This window comes from Gopherus evgoodei, chromosome 18 (assembly GCF_007399415.2).
Source record: "Gopherus evgoodei ecotype Sinaloan lineage chromosome 18, rGopEvg1_v1.p, whole genome shotgun sequence".
Taxonomy (NCBI): Eukaryota; Metazoa; Chordata; order Testudines; family Testudinidae; genus Gopherus; species Gopherus evgoodei.
This window is the reverse complement of record NC_044339.1, coordinates 11,800,699-11,813,879: the sequence shown is the minus strand read 5'-3', so window position 1 is coordinate 11,813,879 and position 13,181 is coordinate 11,800,699. Positions and strand designations below refer to the sequence as shown.

At 40.5% G+C, this 13,181-nt stretch overlaps 1 protein-coding gene across 1 annotated transcript in view; it reads left to right on the top strand.

The window, feature by feature from the left end:
- The window catches only part of PEX14 (peroxisomal biogenesis factor 14), a 99,065-nt gene that overhangs the window by 35,505 nt on the left and 50,379 nt on the right, over window positions 1-13,181 (top strand). The window lies entirely within an intron of this gene.

Genomic DNA, 13,181 nt, shown 5'->3' with positions numbered 1-13,181 from the left:
GTGTAGACATAGCCTACGGAAGTGAGTCTCCCAAAAAAACTTTATCTCTTTGTGTAACCTAGAATAGTCACTCTTCTCATTCTCCTCCAGATAAGTTAATATCTCCAAATATACCAAGCAGTGGTTACTGAGCCTGACACATGTTGGAGCAGTAAGAAAGACCTAATTGCATCAAACCCACTCTAAGTTCATGTATGTAGAGCCCATCAAGTTGAAAGCAACCAGACAGCATCTGCTGTTATCAAATCACTCGTGAGTCCAGCTAATTAAAATAGAGCTTCATTTTTCTGAACCATTGTTTGGCAGGAATTTGAAACAGGTCTAACCCAATTTCTGCGTGTTTATGAGCCTTTATTATATCAAAGGTACTTTTCTGTAAATGTACAGGGCAGCGTTAAATGAATTGATCCGCACTGTATCACTGTAAATGCACTATGGAGTTGCTAATGATTTCTCTTTCAGCTTTCTGGTTTCCAGACATATTCCAGAAAGCTTGTTTTCTTCTCTCCCCCATCATCCTCTTTCTCCCACTTATATTTCTCCCTTCCACACCCCCTCCAGACTAGTGGGTGGTGGTGGTGGTGGTGGTGGTTGTTTGTTAAAACATTTACACATTTGTGGCAATAAGCAAACATAGAATAATAAAAGTTATTTTTATACTCCAAACTGGCATAGGAGGTCTCTGTATCTACTAAGCTTCTTACACAATGCCCATCTGATAGTACAAGAGAATGTCTGTCTGAATGTTGCTGTGTTGAATCTGTTTGGTATGGTGGTGGGTGGTTTTATTTATTTATTTAATTTTCACAGCACAAACAGGTGGTATATTCCTCCTCATAAACTGATACACAAGGGATAAAAATACACAAGAATGTGCTCCCTGAAGGCTGGCTCTGCTTCTAGACATTCAAAAGCTAATTCATTAATACTCTCTGCAAAAAGAGAATACCACACATAGGGCTGTTCAGTCCAGTATATATCAGTCTGTGTAACTGCCGAGTAGAACAGTAAGAGGAGGAAATAACTGTTTCCCAGTTCCAGATATTTACAACTAAACATGTTCATATCACATTCTGAGGTCTGGGAGTTTAACTCAGAGTACTGTGGTGAAATTAAGAAAGAGAAATTTAGGGTTAGCATCAAGAAAATTTCCTGACTGTGTAATGCAATGGTGGGCAACCTGTGGCCCATCAGGGTAATCTGCTGGCAGGGTGTGAGACAGTTTGTTTACATTTGCATGGCCGCCTGCAGCTCCCATTGGCCGCTGTTCCTGACCAATGGGAGCTGCAGGAAGCGGCGGCAAGCACATCCCTGCAGCCTGTGCCGCCTCCCGCAGCTCCCATTGGCTGGGAATGGTGCATCGCAACCACGCAAATGTAAACAAACTGTCTCACAGCCTGCCAGTGGATTACCCTGACGAGCCACATGCGGCCTGCAGGTTGCCCACCACTGGTATAATGTATTAGGCTGTGGCATAGTCTCCTTAGCAGGAGGATGGAGGCATGGTGGTGTTAAAAGTATACTAGACAACGCATTAAAAATAAACTGTAGGGAGCAGTCCTGCACTATCAGAGGGGTGGAGTGGATGGCCTGTTAGGTCTTTTCCTTCTCTAGTTTTTGTGATTTTGTGGAGCTCTGTTGATTGAAGCACTTCAGGAAAGGCTGTTGCATTTGAGACAGCTTATCTATCCTGGAATGACTTCCATGGATGATCATCACTTACATTTCAGTGCATTGTATTTTGCATTTAATGCAATGTGCCCCAGGTAGATAGTCAAGTCTGTGTAAAGCTCAAGGGCAGTATTCATGAATTGATACTGGAAACAACCATAACATTTTAATACTAGCAAACTTGGGGGAAGGCTCTGCCAAATGTGGGGACATCAAACTTATGAAGTGTTAGTTCATCTGACGTGTTTTTGAAGATGGTGTAGACTGTTCCATAGAGGTTTAGTGGTTCCTTGATGATGGGAGCATATAACACTCCTCTTACCTCTTTTAATGCTGGTAGAAAGAGTCAGTGATAGCATAAGTAATTGAAGTACCTCAAATCAAGTGCAGCATGGACTGTTGCACTGCGGGCTTCCCAGCTCGCAGCCCTGCTAACAAGACTTGACTAATCTGGAGGGCACCATTTCTAGGAGTCTGTTCTGTCTCAGAGTTTATTCAATCCTCACTCTCTCTTCTGAGACTACCAACAAAAGTTTCAGTTTTACTATGGACACCTGTCCTGCTAAGAACTATGCTGTGCCTACCAACTCATATCACCTGGGCCAGTTTGCCCAGCCTGCTAATGTTCATGGGATGATGTGAGAAAACTGCATTCTATCCACTGTAGTGTTTTGGCAGAGCACAGGCGTGTGAATAAATCCAGATACTCTTGGATGGCAGAGTCACCCCAAACTTGTTCTGTGCTAACCTAGGGTGGGTACAGAATGAAAGCATACATACCGAAAAGGGCTTGTGTATGCCCCGGTGCTTCCTGTGTTTGCATTCATTGCACATGTTGCTGTTGCAGAGAGAAGCTTTAATCCTGTCATTCTTACAAAGAAATGCTGTTCCCTTTTTTGTTTTAAAACAAAAAAGTGGATTATTTAGTTTGAGGTTCCCAAAGCCCAGGAAGTGCATCTCTAGGGCTGCTCGTCAATTTGAGGCCTAATGAAATATAGAAAATACTCTATAAAAGCGCCTTTATTACTTTAGTTGCTTAAATGTGGAGTTTTTAGCCATCAGGTTAATGTTTTTGTATCATTTTTTGATTCGATTGTGAGCACTTTTCCAGGTATCTCTGCCACTTGAGCGCTAATTGGATTTCCGCAGATAAATGGTGCTAGCTGTAGCCCTTACCTCACTGCGTTCTTGCTTCATCATTATTTTATTTGTTTTTACTGTAAAGGTTAATAAATCTTTGTATGTTTAAAGCATGGAAAATGGCAGGCAGGCAGGCAGGCAAAGGACCACGGCATGGAAGGGGGAAATCTTTGCAGTGCTTTCTCAAAATTGAGTGAGGCAGCATGTCCTTTGCGGTATTTTAAAATGGCCAGCTGGGTGTGTTATGTGGCCAAGTAGCAATCCATAATGCTTCAGATAAAAAGCGTTGATCTCTCCACTAGTTCTCAGACAGAGCTTGAAGGCATTCCAATTGGGTTACCATTGATTTGGGCTGGGGAGGACACTAAGTAGCACTGCTCTGTTTAAGAAGAAATATGTGGAGTTTATTATTTTTTTTTCTTCCCAAAAAAAGAAAATTGGAAGCCTTTTAGTGAAAACACACCTTGGTACCCCTAGATGATCAGGAAACTCTATAAGGAACCTACTAATGTACTAAGGCCAGGGAAGTAGAAAAGATCAAACCATATTCTTTGTGTTCTAAAGATGGGAAAACGTCAGATTGCTGTTCTGGACCAGGCATTGAATATTGACCTGATGCTTTTGCAGTGGCGTGGACCCAGACAGTCAGTATTGTGCCAGTGCTCTGCTGCAGCATGGACCAATCATTATGTTGGTGCTAATGCTTTGCAGTAGTATGGACTGAGCATTCAGGGTGGGTGCTAATGCTCTCTGCAGCATTTTATAGGTAAAGGCTGGTGTTTTTTTTTTTCCCTGAAGCGGGTAATTGTTTATTAATTTTTTAGTAGGTTAAAAGTGTAATTGTAATAATCCTTGACATGTGCTGACTGGTTCAAGGTTTAAGGAATAAGCAATGTTGTTTGGTATCTTCTGTGTCTCACTCACAGTGTCTCCTGGTTTAGACGAAGATTTCTGCATTGAAACTGTGCAGGGGCAATATCTCTCCAGGATAGTTCTCTGTGGTATTAATTCTTTTGGACATTTGAACTTGATCTTGGATTGTGGGAATTTGCTGAGAGGTTTTAGGTGGAGAAGGCAGGAGACAAGGTGTGTGAATTCCTTGTGCATATATGCTGCTGTATTGGTTGAGCCTTATCTTGAAAGTATCATGGCACTTATCTGCTTTGTTTCTTTAAATAGTGAATATGAGATCTCTGAACGCTGACAAAATGACCCCACTGGAATGTGAAATCTTCTCTTTGTTCTTAGAATATTTATAACATGGACAGCAGCAGTGTAAGCTTTTCCCAAACTTGCCCTTGCATTGTGAGCACCCTAGGGGTTAAAAATGAAGTTCAGTCTCCATATCAATTCGCTCTCATCTGAAACTGCTCACATAGGCTTCCACTTTTGAAGGAGAATTTTTGTGACGTGGCGTCTGTCCATTGGAAACTGGATAAAGATGAGTGATGTAGCTGAATTTGAACTAATAAAACTGTATGCCTTTAACAACCCCTCCCCCTCGAGACCATCCAACCCTTGACAGTCAGTTTTTCTGACCCATACTAAGTTGCTCTCCTAATGCAGCAATTAACAACAGTTACAAAGTGCATAGGCTGCATCATCATGTTATTATTTTGTATTGCAGTAGCAACTACGAGCCTCAGTCTGGACCCGGGACCCCATTGTGCTAGGTGCTGTACAAACAAAGAACAAAAAGTCCGTGTCCCAAAGAGCTGACAATCTAAAGATGTTTATGTAAAAGTATCATTTGCTTAGATGTTCTATATCCTTCCTCTCTCTCTGCCACTTCCCAGTTGCTGTGGCTTGCATGATTTATTGTGCACTTGTCTGTATTTCCAGCTTCTCAACCATTTCCAGTATCAGACCTTTTGTTTGCTAGTTTCTTCTAGCAGGCCTGGCTCCCTTCTCCCTCCTCAATCAGCTGTGCTTGTATGCAGTCGTGTTTGAAGCTTTTGAGGTACAGGCCAAGGTACTGGTGCATGAGTACTAAATTAACCGTTAGGTGTAAGAATCCCAACCACAAACCCCTATTTCAGCCCCAGTCACATAGGTTCCTATCATGACAAGGAAAACTCAGTTTCCAGTTCTCACCATGCATTGCCCAAGAAGTGGGAGGTCCATCAAGCAGTTCTCTATACAGGAAGTTCAAGAAACTGTGGCTTGCTGATTCTCCAGTGCACAAGATTCGTCTCCCTTGCTTACATCTTTTGTAGCAACCTCCACAAATGAGACACATGTTGGGCCTTCTTCAGGGGAATCTAAATCATTTATGCAGTTTGGTTAGCTAGCCTCTTGCCTGTGGAATCTCAGGAAGCCAAGTTGGTCTGAACAGTGACCCTGTTCAGGAGCATCTCTCTTGGGTGATGAACCTTCCAGATTCTAACATTCAATGAAAATTGTAATGCTTGGATATTGTCATTAGCCAGGACACAAGCCTCCCATCTCCCTGTCCTTAATCATCCTACAGTGTAAATAGCATGTGAATGGAGATCCACCAATTCTTGTTTGTCCTGTGCTTAAAAGGATGAGACAGTTACTTATTGTTTTATCCTAGCACATTTGAAGATACTGTAGTTAGGGTAAAAGAAACAATCCTTCAAAAGCTGTCAGAACTGAGCTCTTTTAGAATGTCAGCAGAGTGGGGTGGAGGGGCTGGGGGTGTTGCCATCAGCTGACTCTGATTATTATATTCTGCATATTTTTAGTCCTGAAGTCAACAGGGTGATCTCACGGTTCTCCTGTAGTGAGCATCTTGGACACTGAGTCATTACATTCCTTTGGAGTGATTCAGCGTAACAGCTTGACACCTTCATTAATTTTACAGCACAGAACTTCAGTGCTCTCTAAGTTTCCTTTACAAAGGATAGATTTAAAGGGAGCTAATACATAACTGGGATGCTACCCTGAAGAGTTATAAAATGGGAACCTATGGAAGTCAAGAATTCAAATTCCTTACCTTGCCCCATCATCTAGTACCTATCCCATTGGATCAGGTCCTTTACTTGCCCGTGCCGTGCTGGCATCATCTACATTTTGAGACCAAACCCTTCACCCACTTCCCTGGGGCACTGACCTGCTGATCCATGTATATCCATAATGATTCAGCACTGAGGTTACTGCAGTTATTTCTGTAAACAGGACTTCAAATAATTTCCTGACAGTTGGTTTCAAAGCCAAGCAAATGGCAAATGTCATCTCTTCTCCTCCTGTCCCCCCACTTTCTAAAATCTCCTTTGGTGGTAGCATCAACAATTGTAGGAAGGTTTCCAAAGGCAAAAATATAAGAAAAAAAGATGCTTTTAAAAGTTTATTTAGTATGCTTATTTTTCTTTGGGAATGGAAGGAAATATGATTCTTTACTGTCCCCTCCAAAAAAAAATCTGCCTTTGCACTCCAGGAATAAAGGTGTATGCAGCTTATTGGCTATGCTTGAATTTTATAGAAGCATTTGTTAATACAGCTGTAATTACAGGTTTTATTAGTGATTTCTTTATAAATTGGTTTTTCAGGCATTTATTACTTGAGGATAACAATTTATTTTGAGTTGAACTTGGGACTGCAATGTCTCATCCTCCTTTCTGAGATTAAAAAAAGTACACATCGTACCCTGTTTGTGTAATGTGTGCGAGTGTACGTGTGTACATATATGTATGTATCTCTGTAGAGTCTGGCTGTTTTAAGGTTGTGTTTCTTTTAAAGTGTGTGTAGTGTTTTCTAGTGTTTGTTTATTGCAAATGTATAACACTTAATATCAGCTTTGTTCTTTTAAGAGTGAAATTTTGGCAAGTTGTCCATCATGTTTTAACCAGAGCCAAAAAAATGTAAGATGACAGACATATTTCATTTTGAAAGGTGGCTACTGCGCAGACGAAGTCGCTACTTTTCATAAGGGCCTTTACTACATATATCAATGTGTTTTAAGAGAGACTTGGGTCAATAATACCATGCTTTAGAATTCCCTAAATAGATATTTACACAATAGACCTTAAAATATATTAGTCTATCATGACAGCTCTCGTACGCTGATATCAAGGATGTTTTATGTCCTTAATGTATGATACAATCAAACTTTATTTTTTATAGCATTTTTCATAGAACTGTATCCTGGAATGCTTTGTGGAGTTAAATAAAAAAGTTACAAAGTTAACTTTAAAAAGCTGAAGGGGAGAAAAATTAAGAGGTATATGTGAAGGAGAAGGTATTTTGAGATGAGATTCAAAACTAGATGGGGAGTCCACAGGGCAGAGAGAGAGGAATGTTGCAGAGGAGAAGGCTCGTAGACAATGGTGAGGTTTTGTGAAGAGAGGGGGCTGGTTATACCTGAGCAGAGGGCATGGAAAGATCAGGCCCCTGTAGTCAGCTGGAGCAAATGTGAAATGGCTCCTGACCAAAGGAGCTGAGAATGGGGATGGGCAGGTGTTTGTGTGGTCTCATTTCTGTGGATATGAGAACAGTGAAAAAATAAGAGGAGGAAAAGTAAGTCAAGGAAGAAAGAGTCCCACAAAACACGGCTAGATAACTACAAGATTTTGGTTCAAATCAGTGAGAATAGGATAGCAGTGAATAACTGGGATTTTGCAACTTCTTCCTTCTAACCCATTCCATTGTGTTACGGGAGTGGCAGGAGTCTCAGCTCAGTGGAGGATGTCTCCTGCCTTTGGTATTAACTAGGCACAGCAAGGTGAGATGAAGGCGCCTTAGCTTGGTTTTTTTCTGGCTTTTATTGATTTTTTTCTGTCACCATCTTAATGTAAATTAAGCAGGGCTTTTGTGTGTGTGATAATTATAGATAAATGTATTTAAAGTAGATCTGGATTTTGTCATCCTGGAGAAAGGGAGGAAGAGTAATTTTTTCCCCCCATCCCTGTCATATGTTCATTTTAATTAGCAATTTTAAAAAATTGAAAATAAAAGAGGAAAATGAATAGGTGTTGAACCAGCCTGTGATATGTAAATGCCAACTAGTAATTACCTAAAACCTCAATTTTCTTTCTGTTTCATCTTGCAAAACATTTCATTTCCACTGAGTGAAAACACTTAATTTGGGCAGCGTTCCTTGGTGAACCCAGCCTTTCAGAAACTGCGCCTCCCCCGGGTCTCAGCTAGGGGGAGTACTGACTCTGTGCTTACACAGCACTTGCTGCTCTGTCTGTCCCAAGGTTATGCCTCTCATGCCATCCTGTTGGTTTTACTCTGAGTGTTGAATGGAAATCCACTCCCACCCTCCCATGCCCAACCTTTAATCTGGTTTCAGAGTGCTTTGCTCTTTCCAGTATTGCTGAATTCTAGGCAGTCTGTGGCACATAATATCTTTTACTTTTCACCAGGGTGTTGTCATCTTGGCGTTCTTGAGTTAGATTTCATTCATAGAACTCTCTCTAGCCTGAGTTTCTGGATTCCTGAGACTTCTGATTTTAGATTTATTGACGCTTCTTCCTCTTTCGTTACTGTTTTGCTCTCTCAGTTCAGGATCCCTGATGTAGATCTCATGCCGAGATTGGTTTTTTTCCTACCTTAATTCCTTCGGGTTCTGGATCCTGGGACTCTTGCTTTATATTTCAATCATTTGTCTCTCTCTATTTTGAGTGAGAGCTATTAAATTTGACTTCCTAGGACTGTAAAATAAAGTTCATGTAGGTTTCTCTTGCCTGTTAACTTTTGGGAACTGTCTTTTAATATGTGTTTGTGCATCATGCAGCACAAGGGGGCCCAGTCCTGGTTGGGGGCCAGAAAGAAAGCTCTGTGCACCAGGGAAATGTAAATTGGAGCCTTAGAGCCATGTCTCTCTCATTAGCGACTTCCAGACATTCTGCTTAGAAAGAACAAGTATTTTTTGTGATATATAAATTAGGGGTCCTGGGACCCTGAACCCTGAGTTAAGAAAAGGGGGGTTTGAACTGGGAACTGGAAGCTTGGATTAGAGAGAGCTCAATGTGTGGTGTCCCAGGACCCTGACTCTAGAGAGCTCTGCCTGGAATCTCAAGGAACATTGCCTCTTTAGTGAGATATATGGCTTCATAATTAGCCCTGTGCATTTTTTCATGAGTGCTAGCATCAGCGTTCTACAATGTGTTTCCCTGATTAACAGTTGCTTTGCAACTATTTCCTTGTGCCACCGAAGACCATATTTGTCAAGTTAGTCCTGACAGAGCACTGATTTCTTACTAAAATGCAGCATTTCTGTTTGAAGGGGTTTTCTTGTTGCTCACGGTGCCAGGCTTTTAAGTCAGCCCTTGTTACAATGCAAGCTGGCTTTAGCCTGACGCTTGTTAACAGGATTCTGGGTATCTCCTTTGGAGTAGGAGTACAGAAGCCTTTCACAGACAATTTAATCTTCTGAATTTTGCAAATGTGCAGCCTTTCACGGGGGGGTGGGATGGGAGAGGGGATATTGCAGTAGACTATGTATTGATCAGTTCCGTTTGCCCTGTAGCTGTGGCCTTATGCTCTGGCTAAAATAAGGTTAGCTTTTGTTAATACTGCCATATTATTTTTAATACACTTAAAAAAATAATTCCCAATACTTGTACATATGTCATATATATTTTCAGTGTTGATTGCCTTCCGCACATGTAATGTAACCTATCTGGGCATAGTTCATGGCCTGTGCCTCTGATGCTTAATGAAAAGGAAGGTTGCATTTAAACAGACACAAAGCTGTTCAGAGACAGACCTCCCCTCACGATGTATAATCTCAGGCACAACCTTTAGTTCCCAGGTCATCCTGAAGTCTTGCTCTGTGAACAAATACTACTCAGTAATAATTTACAGAGGATCCCCAATATTAGGGGATCTAATAAATGTCTCACTCATTGCTCCCCCAGTGGCACTTTAGTCTGTTTTCTACCTTCATCTCTGTTTTCAAGTCCTGAATAGCTGTGAGGGTGCAGGATGATTTTTTGGAAGGAGGTGGGGAAGGGGTTGCTTGCACCTGCATCATCTTCTGAACCATGTATTTTATTTTTCACATGCCAGCAGCTGATAAAGCAGCTTGAGTTCCGTATGTAAAAACCCTGTTGCTGTGAGAATAATAGTAAGGAGGGATGACTTCACCTTCCTCGCCAACACCAGAGGAGAGGGAGATTGAGGGTGTGGGTGAGGGATCTTGGACCAATGTCAAAGTGCAGTGCCTTAGCCTGGAATTTCCCCAGCTTGCTGCACTCCCGCAACATCTGCAGTAAAGTTCCTGTCTCCATGTTACATCTGTGACACTGAGATGGAATATTTGCCTGAATTTATGTAATTTGGCTGGACACAAATATATCCCATGAATAGCCACATTCATCTTCTAATTAGAAAATCAAACGATATCCCAAGATCTGTTGCAGCATTCCCCCTACAATATTTCTGATCAAAAGTGTGTCTGATTCCATTGCAGAAGAAGGGTTGATGGGATAGCAGGTTTATGCTTTTATACTTTTAACAACTGAATACGCTATTTTTCATTAAGAAAAATAAAGGACCAAGATCTACTGGTTAAATGTGGTCTGCTGGCCACTGTGTGCTGGGAGTCTGAGAATCTGAGTTGGTAATATGATGATTCACGCTACTTGGCAAAGTCCTAATATTAGAAAAATTTGGTCAAGTGTTACAAATGTTACATAAATAGTATGGAACAATATGTTTCCAGCTGAGTCAGAATTCTATTTGCTGTATGGTTTTTCATCTATGCATGAGACTGCAATGTTTTGTGTTATTTTATTTTATTTTTAATGGACTGCAGTTGTTCTTGTTCATTCAAATAGAATGATCCTTAGAAAGTAGGAAAGCTCTCTTGTCCCTTCTTGTAAAAAAAATTGGCATGTTAACCATGGCCAGAATTGTTTCATATGAACATTTTATACACAAGATACATGAGGAAAATTTCTGAAAGAGATTCAGATGAGGATAAGGAAAGAATATCTCTCTTCTCTAAAAGCAAGCACAGACTTCTAAACTAGAGAAATATAGGCTCAGGAGGCATTTTGGAGATGGTATGTCATATTATTTTTAATAAATGTTTTTGTTGAAATGTTTACATTTTGCAAAACAAAAATATCTCCCAGTAAATGGCTGCAATCAATATAACATTAAAAATAAACGAAGGGAAAATGTTTCATTTTAGATTAGTGTTTTTTTAAATATAAACTGATAATATAAATATATGAATCCAAGAGCATGCAACATTCTGGTTCTGACAAGTCCTTTGTGTCTGTTTTACAAGCTCACTAGAAGCGGGAGGGGAATGTGCAAGAGTTCCCAACGAAACAAGTAATTAACATAAGAAGGAAAGTGGTTTTGATATGTTCGCACATCTATATGTCTGCTTATTTGGGCATCTTTCTTATTCAGCACATTATCCTAAAGTTATTAGTTTGGATGCTTTATATTTCTGCATTGGGCGTAGTGATATCAGAGCCATTTAAATGCGTGATTTGCCTGTCGCCAGCATTTCCAAGGGACAGATCAAGCAGCACATAAATGAGACCAAAATGTACTTTATGTGGGGTGTTCAGCTATATTATTTTATGGCTTGAAATTATTGAATGTAAACTAAAAAAATCCAACTGTTCCCCTCCCCCCTAACTTTGAAGTGTGCCGGGACTTTGTCAAATTCCCGTTAAAATAAAGATGTCAATTTCATCTCCCTTCAAAATTCATTTATCATGCTTTTTTAAAAGGTGTTTTCTGCTTTACCTGATGTTTAAATTGGATTCGCTCGTTTATGCTGTTCTTTGCTGTATCCCCCACGTTTTTCTTAAATGAATTAGTAATGACAGCGTACTCCATCATACCCTCTCTACAGCCACTTTAAGGGAAGCCTGGTGATCTAAACCTTTTAACCTATTAAAGATGATTTTCCCCAATTGAATCAGACCCACCACAGGTGTAATAACTAATCATTTAAACTACACCTGCTATTATGTATTTTTAAGCCATTATGCATGTTGGATAGATGATAATTCATGTTTATTGCATTGTCCAATGGATCCGTTTTGCCTACACCAGCCTGATTAATGTATTTAAAGAAATAAGAGATGCAATTTAAAAAAAAAACACATTGATGGAATGTACTGAGGAGTACATTGAAAGTGCCATTAAACCCATCAGAACTTTGCTCTCTGACCAGAAATGCATATTCCAAGGGCTGGATTCAAAACCAAGGTGAAACTTTTTCATTTCAATAGTGATGCTAGATTTTTTTTTTTCCTGTCATGAAATTTTTTAAAACAACTTTAAATCTTAACTCTAGAAGCTGCATTGTAGCTTGCACTTCTTGAGACCTGCAAATCTTTTCTCCCCTTGCACTCAATACAGCTTATAGGGAATGCAGATGCCACCATTTGGGGTGAAAACCACGCTCTTCTTCCTTGTACATGGAAAACCAGCTTCATCTAAGTACAGGGAGGGAGCAATCTCTCACCTCAGTATGGATATGTCTGTCTTCTAAGTCAACTTCAAGCAGGTTATCCCCTTCTGTGCCACATCCAGAGCAGATGTCTTTTATAGAGGCAGATCAGATGGTTTTCCACAGTGCCGCAGGAGGATGTACCATGTATGGGACTGGATGGCTAAGGGGATTAATATTGGAATATGGAGCTTTTCTCTTTGTCCTGTGTGGTATGACCCTTAGTAGTCACAATGTGGTGACTGTTCAGCAGACTGTGTGAAATGAGTTGGTGGGCCTCAGCTCTGCGCACTGCATCAAAAGCACTATCACAATTGATGCAAAATTGGCCTCCTTCTAGATAATATGAGCAGACAGACAAAGGATTGAATGGGCTATGGAGAGTCAACTCCCCTCATATCCTTAATAGTGATTCCTCCAGAACAGGCCTGAGGGACATAGGCAGGGGTGTGTGTGGAGATTTGCCCTGTTATATACGCTCTATACATAGAGAGGAATCCAGCACCTTTCACTTGCACTTTAAGGGACAGCAATCATTGTGTAGGTGCAACAAGTGTCATCCCAATCCTTACACTCTATGGAAATATGGGCCTTTAAGTCCCAGGTCCCTTAGAGGTTCATCTTCTAGAGCATCATGAAGTCAAAGTTCTTAGACCAAAACTGTATATAGCTTCTACCACAGAAGAACATAAATATAACCATTTATCTGCCCAGTTGGGTCACTTGAAAAATAAAACTTAATCTTTATGTGTTTGGTAGGTTAGTGTGATCCAGGACAAGAAAAATAACCTCTCCCCTGCTAATAACAGGATCAGGTATCCTAATGGAGTTTATTTCACACTAAGCAGTGTTTCAGCTTGGTAAAAGATGTTCAAGGAGAAACTTCTCTTAGTCAAATTATTAATACTGTACTATCTGATTAGAGATGAGCCTGAGCCACAAATTCTGATCTGGATCCAAACATTCCCCAAAGTCAGAT